At 35.0% G+C, this 16,367-nt stretch overlaps 1 protein-coding gene across 1 annotated transcript in view; it reads left to right on the top strand.

Moving 5' to 3' along the window:
• LOC149067639 (protein couch potato-like) overlaps window positions 1-16,367 on the top strand; it is a 239,167-nt gene that overhangs the window by 184,861 nt on the left and 37,939 nt on the right. The window lies entirely within an intron of this gene.

The following is a 16,367-nucleotide window of genomic DNA, read 5'->3' as shown; positions in this document are numbered from 1 at the left end:
TATCTTAGTTATTTAAAGTTATATATATATAAGCTAAAATTTCTCATTCTTACAACACTTTCTAACCTTTGGCTACATTCTGATGCTCTATCTTTAGCAAATTCATGAATAAGGATTGCATCACACATCTAAATGTAGTGGTGTATTTCTCACAGGGTTTCTTTTTCCCTTCACAAAGAAGCAGCTACAGTAGTGACACCATCATGCTAGGGCCAGGTGGTCCTACAATCCAATAAAGACACCAGCTGTTCTTAAAGGACAAAGACTAGTGTACTAGTAGTTACATTACCTCACATACATTTTCATTTTCTTTCCCATAAGAAGTAGCACATCGCCTACTGTATATCTCCCAGTCTTAATATTCAATAGTTGTTTTTTTTTATACTTTCACACGCACACTGTTAAGCCAAGTTAATCAAGGTTCTACTGTAAAGTAGTAACAGATTTATGAAAAATAATCAGCTATATACAGGGTGATTATAATTTAAGTTTTGATTACAAAACTATACAATAAGTACTGATCAGAATGACTTGAAAATTTGCATGGATACTCCTGAAGCAATGGAAGTTTCTTTCGCAAAAGAAAAAGTGCAAGTAGATGATGCTGTACTTGGCCAGCAGTATAATCTATTTTGTGCAACCACATCATTTCGGCACTTCCACAGCATCAGTGTGTGGATAGAACTTCTATCAAGATGCACATTGCAATACCAGCAAAGCAGCTGCTGAAGACCCATTTTGACAGGATGCACCTTAACCCTTGCAACTTCTGGCTGTGGGTGTAATAAACAGTGGTCAGATTGCAAACTTTGAATTGCAATCTCCAGCACATTCCCTATATGTTAGAAGTTCCTCAGGAATATTAACGGGGGGGGGGGGGGCGGTTGGTTTAAGTAAAGCTGAATTGCAAGCACATCCACATTGTGACCATGGCATACTCCGATTCTGTTGTTGAACAAGAATTTTTGTGCTTTCAACCTCATAGCCAGAACACGCGGTGGACAACATATTTAACATTTCTTAAGTAAGTTGTAGTTATTTGTTCAATTACTTCGTTTTTTGTGATGTTTCCATGAATTATGAAATCGCGAAATGCTATAAGTAAGGTATCATTTTGCCATGACTGGCTATCGTTTCCATTCTGCGAGCAAATTTCCCACATGTTGGATGATGTCATTAATTTTACATTTTTAAGTATTTTTTCCCCGTTATCAAATAAAATTGAATTTTTTCAGGAATATTCATGTCAATTTTCAAGTCATTCTGACAATCGTTCTTTTTTTACAGTGTTTTGAAATCAGAACCTTAGTTATAATCACCCTGCATATCGTAAATCATTGCTAATTAATCTGCATTATTTATGCTTCATTAAATACATTATATTCACCTAATTTTTATTACTTTTTGCAAAATAGCTTCCTAATTAAATATACTGAAAGTAACTGGAGAAAAACCTTTATATATGATTAATAATAACATTAAAAGAATTTTCAAACACACAGTAATCCATTGAGTTAAGCAAAAAATAATTAAATTGCAAAAGTTGGTTTTTGTTAAAATGTAATAAATATTTATTGATTAATTAGCATGGGAATAAAGTTAATTACATTAATAAACATTTTATTTTAGTTAATTATTGGAAGTTTGAATGATTTTTCAGAAATTTCATTGTTTTTAATGTTAATACTATTTAAAACAGAAAAACCGGTTTAAACGAAAAAAACCTGGTTTAAACCAAAAAAAACCCAGTTTTTTGGTTTTTGTAAAAAAAAACTGTTTTTTTTACCAACCCTGCTATGAAGGCAGTTCACGGATATCGTTGTAGAGGGATTTATCATTACATCGAGTATCGTTGTAACGAGGTTTCACTGTAATTTATAAATGGTACTTTATGGAACTTTGATCGTATCTTGAGCGGTATGTGAGAGTGTATGCAAGCAAATTAGTTCTTATCTAGTAGAGACGTAACGTACAAAATAGAGAAAATTAATTGCAGCAATCATTGTATGTATAGAACGGACGAAGTTGGTATTTCTTGTTTGCAAACGTCACTATAAGCTGATCATAGGATTAGTATTGTATAAAATGAGATGGTAAACCTCATTTCTCGTTTGTTTAAGCCGTTTGTCTCCCATAACTAGCATTAGGTTGAACTGCATTTTGGATTATTACAATCCATGTACGTGCAGCTAGAAATGTAGGCTGACTAAATTCAATCTCATTTGCATGTCCAGTTTCAAGACTTTGTCGGACGACTATTCAAACTGCTTGCGTGGATTTTGTTGCTGCAGAATATGAGTTAAACGCTGTCTTACGTCGTTTTCTTTAACGTCTATAATTTAAATCATACGTGCTGAACCCATAGCCAACGTGCCGAATGTGACCCGCAAACTCAAGCATAATTTTGTAAAAATTTACCCATGGTGCTTTTCCAGATCACCAAAGTGACTCGCGCCAATAATTACAGATCACTTGAGTAACCTGCGGCACAGTTTCAAAGCACTTAAGTGACCCTCGTCATATTTACAGCTCGTTTGAATGACCTGTGACACATTCACAAATCACAAAAGTGTCGCGCGGTATATTAACAGATCACTTGAGTGACCCCGCGGTACAGTTATAGGACACTTGAGCATCGATGGCACAGTTCTAGAGCACTCAAACACCCACGGCACAGTTTCTAGAGCATTTAAGCATCCACGGCACATTTACAGATCACTTTAGTCACCTGTGGCATATTTACAGATCACTTTAGTCACTTGCAGCGCAGTTTCAGATTACACAAGCACCCACAGTACATTTACAAATCATTTCAGCAATCCGCGGCACATTCCCAGATCATTTGAGTGACCCGCGGCATATTTACACAATACTCTAATCAACCGTGGCACAGTTCACTCGAGTGGATTGTGATACATTTACGGATCAATTGAGTAGCCCACGGCACTGTTCCACTTTACTTAATTAAGTGGCCCGCGACTCATTTTCAAACCAATGAAGTGGCCCGCACTGTCCTAAAGGTTGAGCACATCCTTGATTTAAATCCTGAAGCGAATAAAAGCCCCATTTCGCCCACTGATGAGTTCAAAAACAAATTTCAACAGTTCCGTTATCTTTTGTGATTTTTGCTTTTTCAGAAAAAATATTGCGATAACTTGTTATCATTATTTTCTAATGATGGAGATGAGAATATTCTTATTTGCTGTGAATTTTGCGCTTCATAGAATGGTGAAAAATTTGTTAACAGAGTGTTCTCAAAAAAATACTAATGTAATATATTGATCTACTCTTCCATAATATGTAGAGCCCGGATTAAATGCATAAGTGCATATGCAATTGCATATTTTAGCACTTTTATAGTTAGTGCATATAAATGCGTAAAATCACCAAAATTTTAGATTAATTTATGAATTTAAAACAACATATTTTTTTGGCATCTTTTTCTGTTAATCGATTTGTACTGATGTTTTCGGGATAATTTTTAACTTTATTTTTCGAATTTCATCAAATTTAAATTTTTTCAGGAAAATATTTCACTATTGAGCATTGTTCATTTTAAGGCATATTTTTAGGCATTCTTGTGAATGCATATTTTCGCACTTCTAAAGGCATATGCTCATTATTTGCTCATATTTTTTTAGTTTTATTGCATATTTTTCTTTTCTCGTTGGTTAGGTGTCAGTGCTTTTAATATGGATATTTTTTCACTTTTATGCTTATTTTTCATTTCTAGGGAAACTTCAACATTTTAATATGCATACTTTTTCGTTTCACGTATATTTTTTAAGTATACTTATACATGCCCTATAGGGCATATTGAACAATTTTTAATGTATATTTTTCATTTTATGCATATTTCGGTATTTTTAAATACATCTTTTTTTCAATAACATCTTTAACAAATACATCTTTTTTTTTTTACACAAATTTTCGTCAATTTTTGTTTCCATTTTCTGCACATATTCATGATTTCATGACACATCCCGGCGTTTTTCAGTGTATATTTCAGCTCTTTAGTACATGTTTCAGAGTTTTTAGTGCATATTTCAGGGTTTTTTAGTGGATATTTTGTCACGTTTTTAGTGCATATAATCCGGGCTCTAGTAATACGCTAGCGATATAAACGGTCTCCCTCGTCCAATGTGCAAGTTAAATATGAAAGATTCAGTGAAATTTCACATAAAGATGGAGGTACGAAATTCCGAGAGATAATTCTAAGAACGCAAACCAGCCGACAGAATAGTTAAAACAGTTTCTCGCATTCGTTGATTCTCTTCCCGCTTAGTTAGAATTAGATTTAAAAAATAGTAATAATGAGGTCAAGCGAGAAAATTCAAAATTACGTTAAAAAAATTGGTGGGGAAAAAAAGGGTCTTTTGGAAATAGGGACGTGTACATATGCAAAAAGATGAGAAAAATGCTAATATATGCTCTTGAACGTGAACCCTGATGGGAAGCAAAAGAAAAGCAAATGAATGGTTGTTAAACCACTCTTTATCTACCGTTTATCATCAAAAATGCATTAAAATGCTGAACGTGGACGAACTTTCGTGGAAAAGCTCTCTTCTTTCTAATTAAGCCTCATTTGCTTAATGCTCATTAGAGAAAAAAACATACGAAACAGATGTGTTTACTGGGTTGCGTAAAAGTTTTTTTAATAAACCTAGGTAAGAAATTAAAAACAAAAAGTGTGTAGAGTGAGATACTGATTTCGCAACGTATATTTATGCATATTTTCCGCGTTTTATACTGTTTTTAGGGTGAAATATTACAACATATATCAGTGGCGTGGTACAAGCGTGTGGAATTGGGTTCTTTATTGAGAAACTATGAATAATATGCGCGACAGAAAAAAATTGATTTAATGTTGCGTAAAACCTAACAAGTGATTAAAAATATAATTTTTCGAAATTTGTATGTGCACAGAAATGTTGTCTAGTGTTTATATATTCGATTCAGTAATCGCTTTACAAAAGCAAAAATCAGAAAAAGACAAAAAATTTCAAGTTAATATAATGTTATAACTTGAAAACTAATAAACTCATTAAAATAAGTGATTGAAGAGATCAAGAATGAAAGCGCTTCAACAAAAAGGAACCAAGAAAAAGATGCGAGACGACCGGGAAAGGAAGACTCAGTTTGCAGTCTGGAATCAGAAAATTGTTCGATTATCAAAAACCATGGTATAATTTTAAAACTAATTCACACGTTGTTGGCACCACAAAGCTTGAACTATGGAGAAAGACTTGATTTCTTGTATATGTTTACATTACAGGAACGCAGATGTCGGGGGATCGAAGTGTTTAAAATTTTTTCAACGGGATGGATAAGATGGACCATGAGTTATTAATATACCGTCAACCAACTGCTTCGACAAGGGGACACTGGTATCGTTTAGTAACGGAAAATTCAAGGCCGTGGTGTAACGGGGGTTTTTCTCTAATAGGGTTGTTAATAAATGGAATGGCTTACCTCACACAAGGGGTCGTGAATTCTAATACGATTGACACGTTTAAAAAGAAGTGCGATAAACATAGTGAGATAATTCGAGAAGCTATCATGCTTAGATAAGACAATACAATCATTATCTTTTTTAATGGCAGTGTATATTTATATATATAGCAAGAATTATACAAGAGCTACTGACAGAAACCAGATTTATTTGAAAAAAAAAATTTCATTTTTTTTTTCATTTTATTTTATTTGTTCAATTTTTTATATTTTATATTTTTATATCTTCAACTTTTAAACACTATTTTGTGCTAATATCTATAAAATATTTTGCTACTCATGCGACTTTTCATATCTTTTTTGTAAATTTTGTATTTTCTCATATTTGCTTATTGACTTCCAAAGCTTGTTTATCGCAAAAATGTCGGAGGGACTGATGGTAAATTTTTGCCTATTAGGCCTACCATCATTAGATACATTTTTTTGCAGTTTAGAGCAATGTGGGGGATTCCCCCTTGAGAACGACCTCCTCATTGATCCATATTTTTCCAATTTTTCAATCTCTTCTAATTTATTTTTATTTTACGTCTCCTCATTTTACCTCTAATTTTATATATATATATATACTTTTTATTTTATTTTTGGTTTTATTATTGTTATTTATTGTTTTTTTGGTGTTATATGCTTTATATTGGGGTTCTTGTATTTTGGCTATGTTTGGCATCCATATTTTTTATGGGTATAATTTTTTCAGTCACCCCGTTGGGCAGATTGCCTGTTGTGGCCTTTGTACTTATTCTATTGCTAAATGCTAAATTCTATACGTTTTCTTTTATTTTTTTTTTTCTAAAATTCTTCTCTCGTTCCCGAAAACTTTGACTCAAAGGAAGAAAAATGAGAACAAAAACGAAACAGAATAACGAGATAAGACCACTTCAATCACGTGATGGTATAGAGAGGCATGATATAATTTGCGATTCAGAGAAACAGAAAGAGTAAAAATCAAGCCATAATTTCAAATTGATAATCATATCATAAAACTGATGATTGATTCGAAAAGAACAGGGATGAGAGAGCGTGAATGAGATCAAAGGCCATCCAATCACGTGATAATCAGGGAGGAGTGATGCAATTTGGACAAGAGAAATTGGCACGGGAAATAAAATTAGTCGTAACTCGTGTGAACATGAAGTTATACAACGTTAACCCTTTATGATTCACTCTCATGAAAACGCATTTTAAATTTTGTTTTGCAAAAACGGATGTAAATTAGTACTATTAGCAAAGTTTTAATTAAAACAATACATCGACACAGGAATTTAATTAATTAGAGTGAACTTTTTAATGAGCTAAAATTTTTTAGCATAAGGATGAAATATATTGTTTGCTTTTATTTTACTGATAAAATGTTACTCAGTAAAGCTGAATAGTTGCTTCCTTGAATTTTATTGCAGATTCTCTCAATTTAGTGTGATTTTATAAATCTCTGAATACGTAAAATTTCAGAAGCTCTCACAAAATGACACCGGCGAAAAGCAGTCTACTCTTTATATTTAAAAAGTTTAATACTTATATAGCCGTATTTTTTATTGAAATGACACCAAAAGATTTTCTTTATAAAATTCCAAAAAATATTGAGAAAAGAAGTTGGGGTATGAAGGGTTTCTCTCTCTCTCTCTCTTAACTATATATTCCTCATGTATATTCAAATATACATGAGGACATAAACATGCACCTAAAGTGTTAAAAGTGATACCATTATATATATTTATCATATCAGGAGCCAACTACATCTCTAGCATTAGCGTACTCAAAAAGGGAGGTTTTGAGTTCTAAACCCCCCAAGCGGAGATTAGAGTGTTATTTTGCAAGAAAAAACGTAACCCCCCCCCCTTAGGAAGAAAAGAAAATTTAACCCCCCCCCCCCTTGAGAAAATTCTGCGTTCGCCTATGATCTCTAGTAATATCTCATATTGCATCTTGGGGAGTAGGATTTGTGATGCCGTTAGATTTGTCTTGCCGAAAATTATGATATAATTTTAAAACTAACACCGAAGTAATAACTGATTTATATAAAGAGAGAAAAAATTAAAGCCTTTTAGCTATTTGAATCACATTTATCCTTCAACAATATTTAGTTACTTGTATAATGCTTCCATTGCCAGTATACACAAGCTACAAACAGCAGTGGACGCTTAAAAGACGTACAACGCCCAAGAAAATGTCTGTGACTGACACAACCCTGATAATTTTTCTTCTTTTTTTGTAAAATCGATCTCATTGATCGATATCTACGATAGACCACTTGATACATCAACTACAATTTGAAAAAAATAGAGTATGCAGCATATAATGTCGAAAACGTCAAGGATCGAATGGGTTATATTCGACAAATCTAGTGACGTCCATATGAATTTATAGACGTTAGGGCTCTAATGTTAATCAACAAACAATTAATAAACCAACATTATTATACAGTATGTAATAAGCAGACCCCGGATGTTGATGACATTTGCATTTTTTTTTTTTTGGCTTCTTTTAGTATTTTCAAGATATTTTCTTCACTTTTAAATTTTTTGACAATGGGAGGAAAAAATACGCTAGAATTTCTTGGAAAATAAAAAAAAGATGCTTTGTGGCGTCTTCCTAACCATAAGCATATACAGGATTTTCTTATGATGGGTTAATTTTTCGTCTTTTACTAAACAAAACTAAACGAACAGAATACGACCAGGCTCTGTCGCACCAGCGATATAAGCTCTGTACCCCGGAGGGCGCGGCCGTGCCGGAAAAATTCCAGCTGGCAGTCGGGCCGGGTAAGCGAGGAAACAGGAAGAGAAAAAAAAAGAGAAAATAATAATAATAGAAAAAATAATAAAACATAAATATAATAAAAGAAAATAATAATGTTGGGCTAGCTGTGAGCTCTTGGCCTCTTTTCTTGTGCAGCTAGTGGGCTTTTAGCCTTTTTCCCCTTTTCGCCGAGTGGTATAAGCGGATCATCATGGGCTCTCGGCCGCTTTTGCTGTTTATGTCGTGTAGGTTTGTCAACTCTTTTTTGTCCGATGAAACATTTTTTACTGCAAAAACCCTACCACCCCCTAAGTACGCCAGTCATAGCTCCCACATCTAGCAACAGGTCCCTCAGACTGGAATCTTTGGTGGCTTCCCCCCTCCGGTGAGATTCTTCACGGGCCTCTCAATAGTGAATTTTTAGTGTGACAAACAAAAAATGATAAGAATTGTCTCATGCCCACATTGGAGCCCTGGATCCCGGGACAATTCTCATCATTTTTTTGTTTTTTCAAGCTATGAATTAACTATAGAAAGGCCCGTGAAAAGTCTGACCGGAGGGCCAGCTAAAGATCCCAGCCTAGGGGGCCTTGCTCCAGAATTTGGGACCATGGGGGGCATAACGCCAGCGCTCCTAACCGATTCATGAATTATAACTCATTTGAATAATATTATAACTCAATAAGAAAAATTGTTATTTTTTGATGAAATCTAAACTTTGAGAAAAGAAATTTATATATTTATTTTACATTATTAATTATTTATTTTATTTGATTTTGATGCTATCAAAACTTTTTTTTCGACATTCGAATATAACCCGGTTTTTCAAGAATTTCGTTTTGTTTTTTTGAAGGCATTTTTTTCTACACTCATGTCCATAAATTAAGGATAATGCCAGCTCCGGCAAATAAAGGTTCAGAAACACAACAAACGTTACTTATTCATAAAGCCCATTTATTAAACAAAAGATAAAGAACAAAAACGATGGTGTATGTATGATACCATTCATAAAAACTACGATTTTTGCTCCCTGGAGCAATTGTAAAAAATACCGTCTTTACAAAAACTTACTATTACATGGTTGGTATGATGGTTAATACATTGTATGTCTCCCATGCGATGAAATACAGTCCGTACAACGCCTGGGCATGCTGAGTATCAAATTATCGATCTGATCTTGGGGAAGATCTCTCCACTCAGCAAGAAATGCTCTCCGAAGTTCCGGTACACATGTAGGAGGTGGTTGACGGGCTGCAACTCGTCGGCCAAGCATGTCCCACACATGCTCTATCGGATTCAAGTCAGGTGAGAAAGCTGGCCATTCCATACGGGTTATATCTTCTGATTCAAGGCATTCGTTTACGATGTTTGCTCGGTGAGAACGGGCGTTGTCATCCATAGACACAAATTCTGCGCCCGTGGCACCCCTAAACAAACGTACATGTTGTTCCAGAATGATGTCCCGATAAATCTGGGCTTTCATGGTTCCGGTTTGAACATGCAGATCTGTTCTAGAACCCAGTATAATTCCACCCCAAACGAGCAATACTGTACCACCGTAACGGTGTCGTTCAATGATGTTGTCTTGGTGGTAACGGGTACCTGGCGTTCTCCATATGAAAGTCCGACGTGAATCAGACTGCAAGCTAAATCTGGACTCGTCGGTAAACATCACACAAGCCCACTGTGACGATGTCCACATTGCATGTTCTCTACTCCAGGCTAATCGCTGCCGACAGTGAGTTGCCGTGAGCGGAACACATCTGACAGGCCTGCGAGCATATAGACCAATATCTCCCAACGTCTGTACACGGTTTGCCTTGAAACTGTGGTACCCGTGGCTGCAGATAGCTGACGAGACAGGTCGGATGCTGTGCTCCGTCTGTTTCTTTTGGCAGTTACTGCCAAATACTGGCCTTCATTCGGCGTTGTAACTCGGGGGCGACCTGTACTGTAACGTCTACTGACATTTCCGTTATCTTGGAATAGTTGGCAAAGCCTAGAGATGACACTTTCGGCAATTCCAAGTTCCTCGGATACTTCCATCTGAGTACGCCCACATTCCAGGCGGCCGATTATTCTACCATGTAAAAAAATCATCCACATGCGTCCTGTGTGTCATAACTATTCGCTTATGGCACTGAGCACCTTACAGAACTCTTGTGAACAATTTCACTTCTTTGCCACCATTCCTTATATACCCCCCCCTCTTACACTCTCGTCATTGTGACGTACTATCGGCATCATCTGGTGGCTTCCTGAAATTTGCATATCATTCTTGCAGATGTGTGTGATAATTCTACGGGTGAAATTTTTACTTTAGATTTCGATTTCCGTGTGATTCTGAATTATCCTTAATTTATGGACATGAGTGTAATTATTTGTGCGTTTTTTAAGGTTTTTAGGGCATAAATAATTTTTTTCAAGATTTTTTGAATGAAAAAAATCACTTTTGGATGAAATTTCAGTCATAATATTTACTGCTAACGATATTTGATAGATAGCGCAGCAAACAAGGCAATCTTAAACAGGATTGAAGCATGGACAAATGAATGGAGCATAAAGTTTAGCGTTAACGAATACGCTCATTTTGATTCGAACAACCCACGTTTCACTTACGAGTTGAATGGCGTTATTATTCCGAATGCAACAAGGATCACAGATCTTATTGACGAGCCGCTTAGGCTTTATGAACACTGTTCAGTGGTGGTCAAAAATGCTAACAGAATAATCAGTTTCATTCTTAAGAGGATATCTTCGCGTTCTCCTAAAGTGATTCATCCACTTTGGGAATGGACTTTTAATTAGTTCATCCTGGACTGGAGTTTAGGACATCATTCCTACAAAGCGGCATATACCTGGTAAAAGAAGTGCAGAGAAGAACTACGCGTGATATTGTTGCTTGGCTTGAGATATGAAGAGAGACTTGATTTCTTGAATATGTATACATTGTAAGAACGCAGGTGTTGGAGGACACGATCGAAGTGTTTAAAGTTTTCACGAGATGTATAGTATTGACCGTGAATACACCGCAATTCACTGCTTCGACAAGGCGAAACCAGTATCGATTTGGAAGGGGTCTCCAGTTTGTGGTGTTGCAGGAAATTTTACTCTAACAGGGTTGTTAATAAATGGAATAGCTTACCCCGAGAGTCGTCAATTCCAACACAATTGACACGTTTAAAAATAAATACGATAAACATATTGGGGTAAATCGAGAAGCTAGATACATAGATAAGACAACCATATATATATATATTATATATATTATTTTTATAATTACACTTTTAATTGGGTTGTTGTATTTTGGAAATATATGACATCCATATTTGCTATTGGCATCTCTTCTTCAGCCAACCCGTTGGGCACCTCGAAGTACATCATAAATTATACCATGCTTTTGCATTTTGCGTCAAACGCATTTGCTCAGTCAAAAAAAAAACCTTACCTTCCCACCCAAATTCTCTATTCGTTTTTTTTTTTTAATAATAACTGCGTCTGGTTTAGTTAGTAATTGTGGTAAATTAACATAATTAACTGACAAAAAAAATTAGTTTGAAAAATCTGATGAATTAAAAAATAAAAACCGGCACACACACACATTAAGCATGGCGACATTGATACTTCAAGCCTGAAATGATTGGAAAAATACACGTAAAAAGCGAGAAATAGTGACGTTTCGTGGAGCGTCTCTCGCAATGAACGTGTGGTCGTCGCCATGGATACAAGATTTGCTAATAAACGCTGACGCTAATTATAAACAAGTGATACCAAAATTCATCAATTAAACTCATAAAAATTAATGAGCGTGATGGGAAAGCGCTTAAAATGAACCCGTCGATAATTCACGCTCGAGTAGTACTGTACTGGTGGAACTCGATGCACCCGACCAATGACATCATCATCGCCATCATCATTGGTTTGAGGTACACGACAGAGAGAGAGTTTAATAAGCTACTTGTTAAAGATATTTTAACTAGCAAACGTCCTTGCTTACGCTTTATAGTCCCTTCGAATGAATTTAATTCAACCATGAATACTCGTAATAAAGGGTTACGAAGAGAAAAGCGACTTTCACGATAAGCCGTTTCTTCTATTCGACGCTATATTGAAAATAATATTTATTTCAACAAAATATCTCTTTATAACAAACGTTGTATAAATGTTTCTTTTGATGGGAAAAAATGCTTTTCGATGTAACTCTTTATTGGGAAAAAGAGAAATTAAGTTCATTAAGTAACTCCCAGCTGTTCCGAATCCCATCAATGCGATCCTTTTTCTATTTATTTTCCTTATCTCGATGAACATTACAGCAACTTATACGAGCTTATTCTTTTCTTAATGGCATTGTTGCGATATATTGGGCAAGGTATCAATTCTGAGATAAACACCAATCTTCTAACGTACGATAGAAGAAATAAATTTTCCTTTGGAACGTACTTCGAAAATATGGGATGACAGCCGAATCATAACTAAACTCTTTCATAACTTATAAATTAATTTTCGTTCCCGTGAACTGTGTTTCGAATTCACCGTGAGTTCCGGTAGTCCTTCATTTTCCACTCATTGGTAAAATTTATCAGCCAGTTTAGCGAAAATTGGTGATTTTGCGACTTGTGGCAACGTTTTTGGTGGCGATTGGCAATGTCCCATAATTTTGTCCACATTTCTGATAAATTTTTCGAATTTCTCTAAATGAAATATGGTCACCTAACGATTTTTATCACTTTTTGTGAATTACATTCTTGTTTACGGTAATTTTAAACAACCCCCCCTCCCCCCAACTCAGCAATTTTAGTAATAATTTGTCGTGAATTGCATTTTTTGGTTACGAATAGCAATACCTACTCAATATTTAATTCTGCTATTTCCCGCGTTGTCCTGGGTGAGCTATGGTTACCCTAACTATGAAAGTCTATATTTTCTGAACCCATAAGGATATTATCAATATCAATTAAAACAGTTGAATAATTTTTTATTAAGTTAGAATTAAATTATAAAATCTGCTTGCAGAACACCTGTGTCATCGTCATTGACCATAAATTGAGAAACGCTGCGTTAGCGTGTTCATTAAAATGAATTCCAATTCTGAGTTCATACAATGGATTAAGTATCGGCCTCAGTCCTTAAACTCTGTAACGGACATGAAATAATATAATAAAGTGAAACCTCGATACAGCGACACTCTGTGGACCAAGAAAAAATATCGTTGTAGAGAGATTGTCGTTGTGTCGAGAGGCAGCATTTTAACATTAGATTATACACATTTTCAAACGAAGACTTCAAAAGATATCGTCCTTGATAGATTTACCGTTATATCGAGTATCGTTGCAACGAAATTTCACTGTAGCTTATATGGATTCGTGGGGAAAAGCATGGTGTTGGAAAGATAAATTGAACACGTACTAAAGCACTAGTATCGGCCTCGCTTAAATATTTTATACAGGAATGAGAAAATGCATATGATTGAAAACTACAACTTAAATTAAGGAATCGTGCACCATTAAAATTCTGGGTGATACTCTCTTTTTCAGTTTTTTATAGAATAACTCATTCCATGCTTCTTTTATTCGACGCTATATTGAAAATAATATTTATTTCAACAAGAGAGAATCTCTCTATAACAAACGTTGTATAAATGTTTCTTTTGGTGGGGAAAAAATGCTTTTCGATGTAACTCTTTCTTGAGAAATCAAGTTCATTAAGTAACTTCCAGCTGTTCCGAATCCCATCAATGCGATCCTTTTTCTATTTATTTTCCTTATCTCGATGAACATTACAGCAACTTATACGAGCTTATTCTTTTCTTAATGGCATTGTTGCGATATATTGGGCAAGATATCAATTCTGAGATAAATACCAATCTTCTGACATACAATAGAAGAAATAAATTTTCCTTTGGAATGTACTTCGAGAATGTGGAATCGAATCTTTATTGAAATCGTTAATTAAGTACTTACTCTTTCATAACTTATAGATTGATTTTCATTCTCGTGAACTACGTTTCAATTCACCGCGAGTTCCAGTGGTTCTTCATTTTTCATTCATTGGTAATTTTTCAGCCAGTTTATACAAATACAAAGCCACTACAGGCAAAATGCCCAACGAGGTGGTTGAGAAAAAGAAACCTAATTTAGCCAAAATTGGTGATTTTGAAAGCTTGTGGCAACGTTGTTTGTGATGATTGGCAATGCCTCATATTTTTCCTTAAACATTTTTCATATCAGTTTTTCGAAATTTTCTCAACGAAATATGGTCACATAATGATGGTGAAGGGTTTTTTTTTTTTCGTGAATTACATTCTTGTTTTTACTGTGATTTTCAGCAGTCCCCACCCCCCACCCCCGCACTCAGCAATTTTAGCAGTAATTTTGGAATTCGTCATGAATTGAAATTTTTGGCTACAATTAGAAATATGTACTCCATATTTAATTTCGCAATTTCTCGCATTGTCCTGAATGAGCTAGTTACCGTAACTATAAAGGTCCATATTTTATTTAAACCCATAAGGATATTATTAATATCAATTAGAATAGTTGAATAATTTATCAAGTTAGAATTAAATTATCAAATCTTGCACAATACTTATATCATCGTCATGAACCATAAATTGAGAAACGCTGCTTTAGAGTGTTCGTCAAAGTGCATTCCCAATTCTGAATTCATACATTTGATTCAGTGTCGGCGTCAGTCCTTCAACTATGCGATGGACATGAAGTGAATAATATAATATATGGATTCACATTGGAAAAAAATGGTGTTGGAAAGGTGTCGTGCACTCTATGCTGTGCGACCGTGCTTCGTTCTATCCGTGCTCTGTGCAACCAAGGTAAATCTAGTCGCGTTCTGAACGACCAAATTCTTCTTCATTCTTTACTTGGACAAATCTTTTCTTGGGATATTTCTTCGATAATAGATAAATCTTGTGAGATTTGTACATGCGACTCGAGATTTTCTTCCTTCCTTCATACAGTATTTACCCCCCCCCCCTCCTTACCCTGTATCAAAAGCGGAATGTTTACAGTTTAATTCTTAATTTAGTTTTGAATACTATTAAATGTATTAGTCTTGAATGTAATTGAAGACTCTGCTGCAGGCAGCACGATCTCTAAACACAATAAAATGCCACGTGACACACCGGTGGAAATTACTGACCTGATTGGTATTTTTAATGCAATGTTATTCTAAAGATGTCCCGCGGCATATCTGTCCGGTTAATATCATGGCACCCTGAGGTACAGCAGCACACTATTTGGAATCCCCTGTGCTAGACACTTATTGGTGGCTATAATTAGCTGGATGTTCCCGTTTTATTCTTTTAAATCGTTAGTCTTTAAAATTTGAATTTCTGAAGTGGAAATAATTCAACTAACAGAAATTAAGTCGGCGAGTGACTATACATACAGTGTATCAAAAAGTGCAAAAAGAAAATACTTAGCCATAAATTAATGTAAACTTTATCACACGAACTGAAACGTACAAATGCTGGCAGTTATAATATCGTCCTATAAGAGCCAGTCCTCCATCATCGTAGTAAAGAATAAAAAAGAATCTGGTCACTCAAAATATGACGATGTTTATCTTGGTCGCTCAGATCACGTAACCGTTGGAAAGACGAATTAAACACGTACTAAAGGACTAGTATCGGCCCCTTGGATTAAATATTTTATACAGGAATGAATGCATATGGTTGAAACTACACCTTAAATTAAAGAATCGTAGAGACCACTAAAATTCTCGGTGATACTCTCCTTTTCAGTTTTTTACAGAATAACTCATTCCATGTTTCTTTTATTCGACGCTATATAAAAAATAATATTTATTTCAACAAAATCTCTCTTTATAACAAACGTTTCTTTTGGTGGGGAAAAAATGCTTTCCCCGATGGAACTCTTTATTGGTAAAAAGAGAAATCAAGTTCATTAAGTAACGTCCAGCTGTTCCGAATCCCATCAATGCGATTCTTTTTCTATTAATTTTCCTTATCTCGATGAACATTACAGCAATTTACACGAGTGTATTCTTTTCTTAATGGCGTTGTTGCGATATATTGGACAAGATATCAATTCAAAGATAAATACCAATCTTCTAGCATACAATGGAAGAAATAAATTTTCCTCTGG

The sequence above is a fragment of the Pholcus phalangioides genome, unplaced genomic scaffold (assembly GCF_987345545.1).
Source record: "Pholcus phalangioides strain wild (caught in Gottingen) unplaced genomic scaffold, Ppha-v1.0 ptg000029l_1, whole genome shotgun sequence".
NCBI lineage: Eukaryota > Metazoa > Arthropoda > Arachnida > Araneae > Pholcidae > Pholcus > Pholcus phalangioides.
This window is presented reverse-complemented; position numbering and strand designations above follow the sequence as displayed.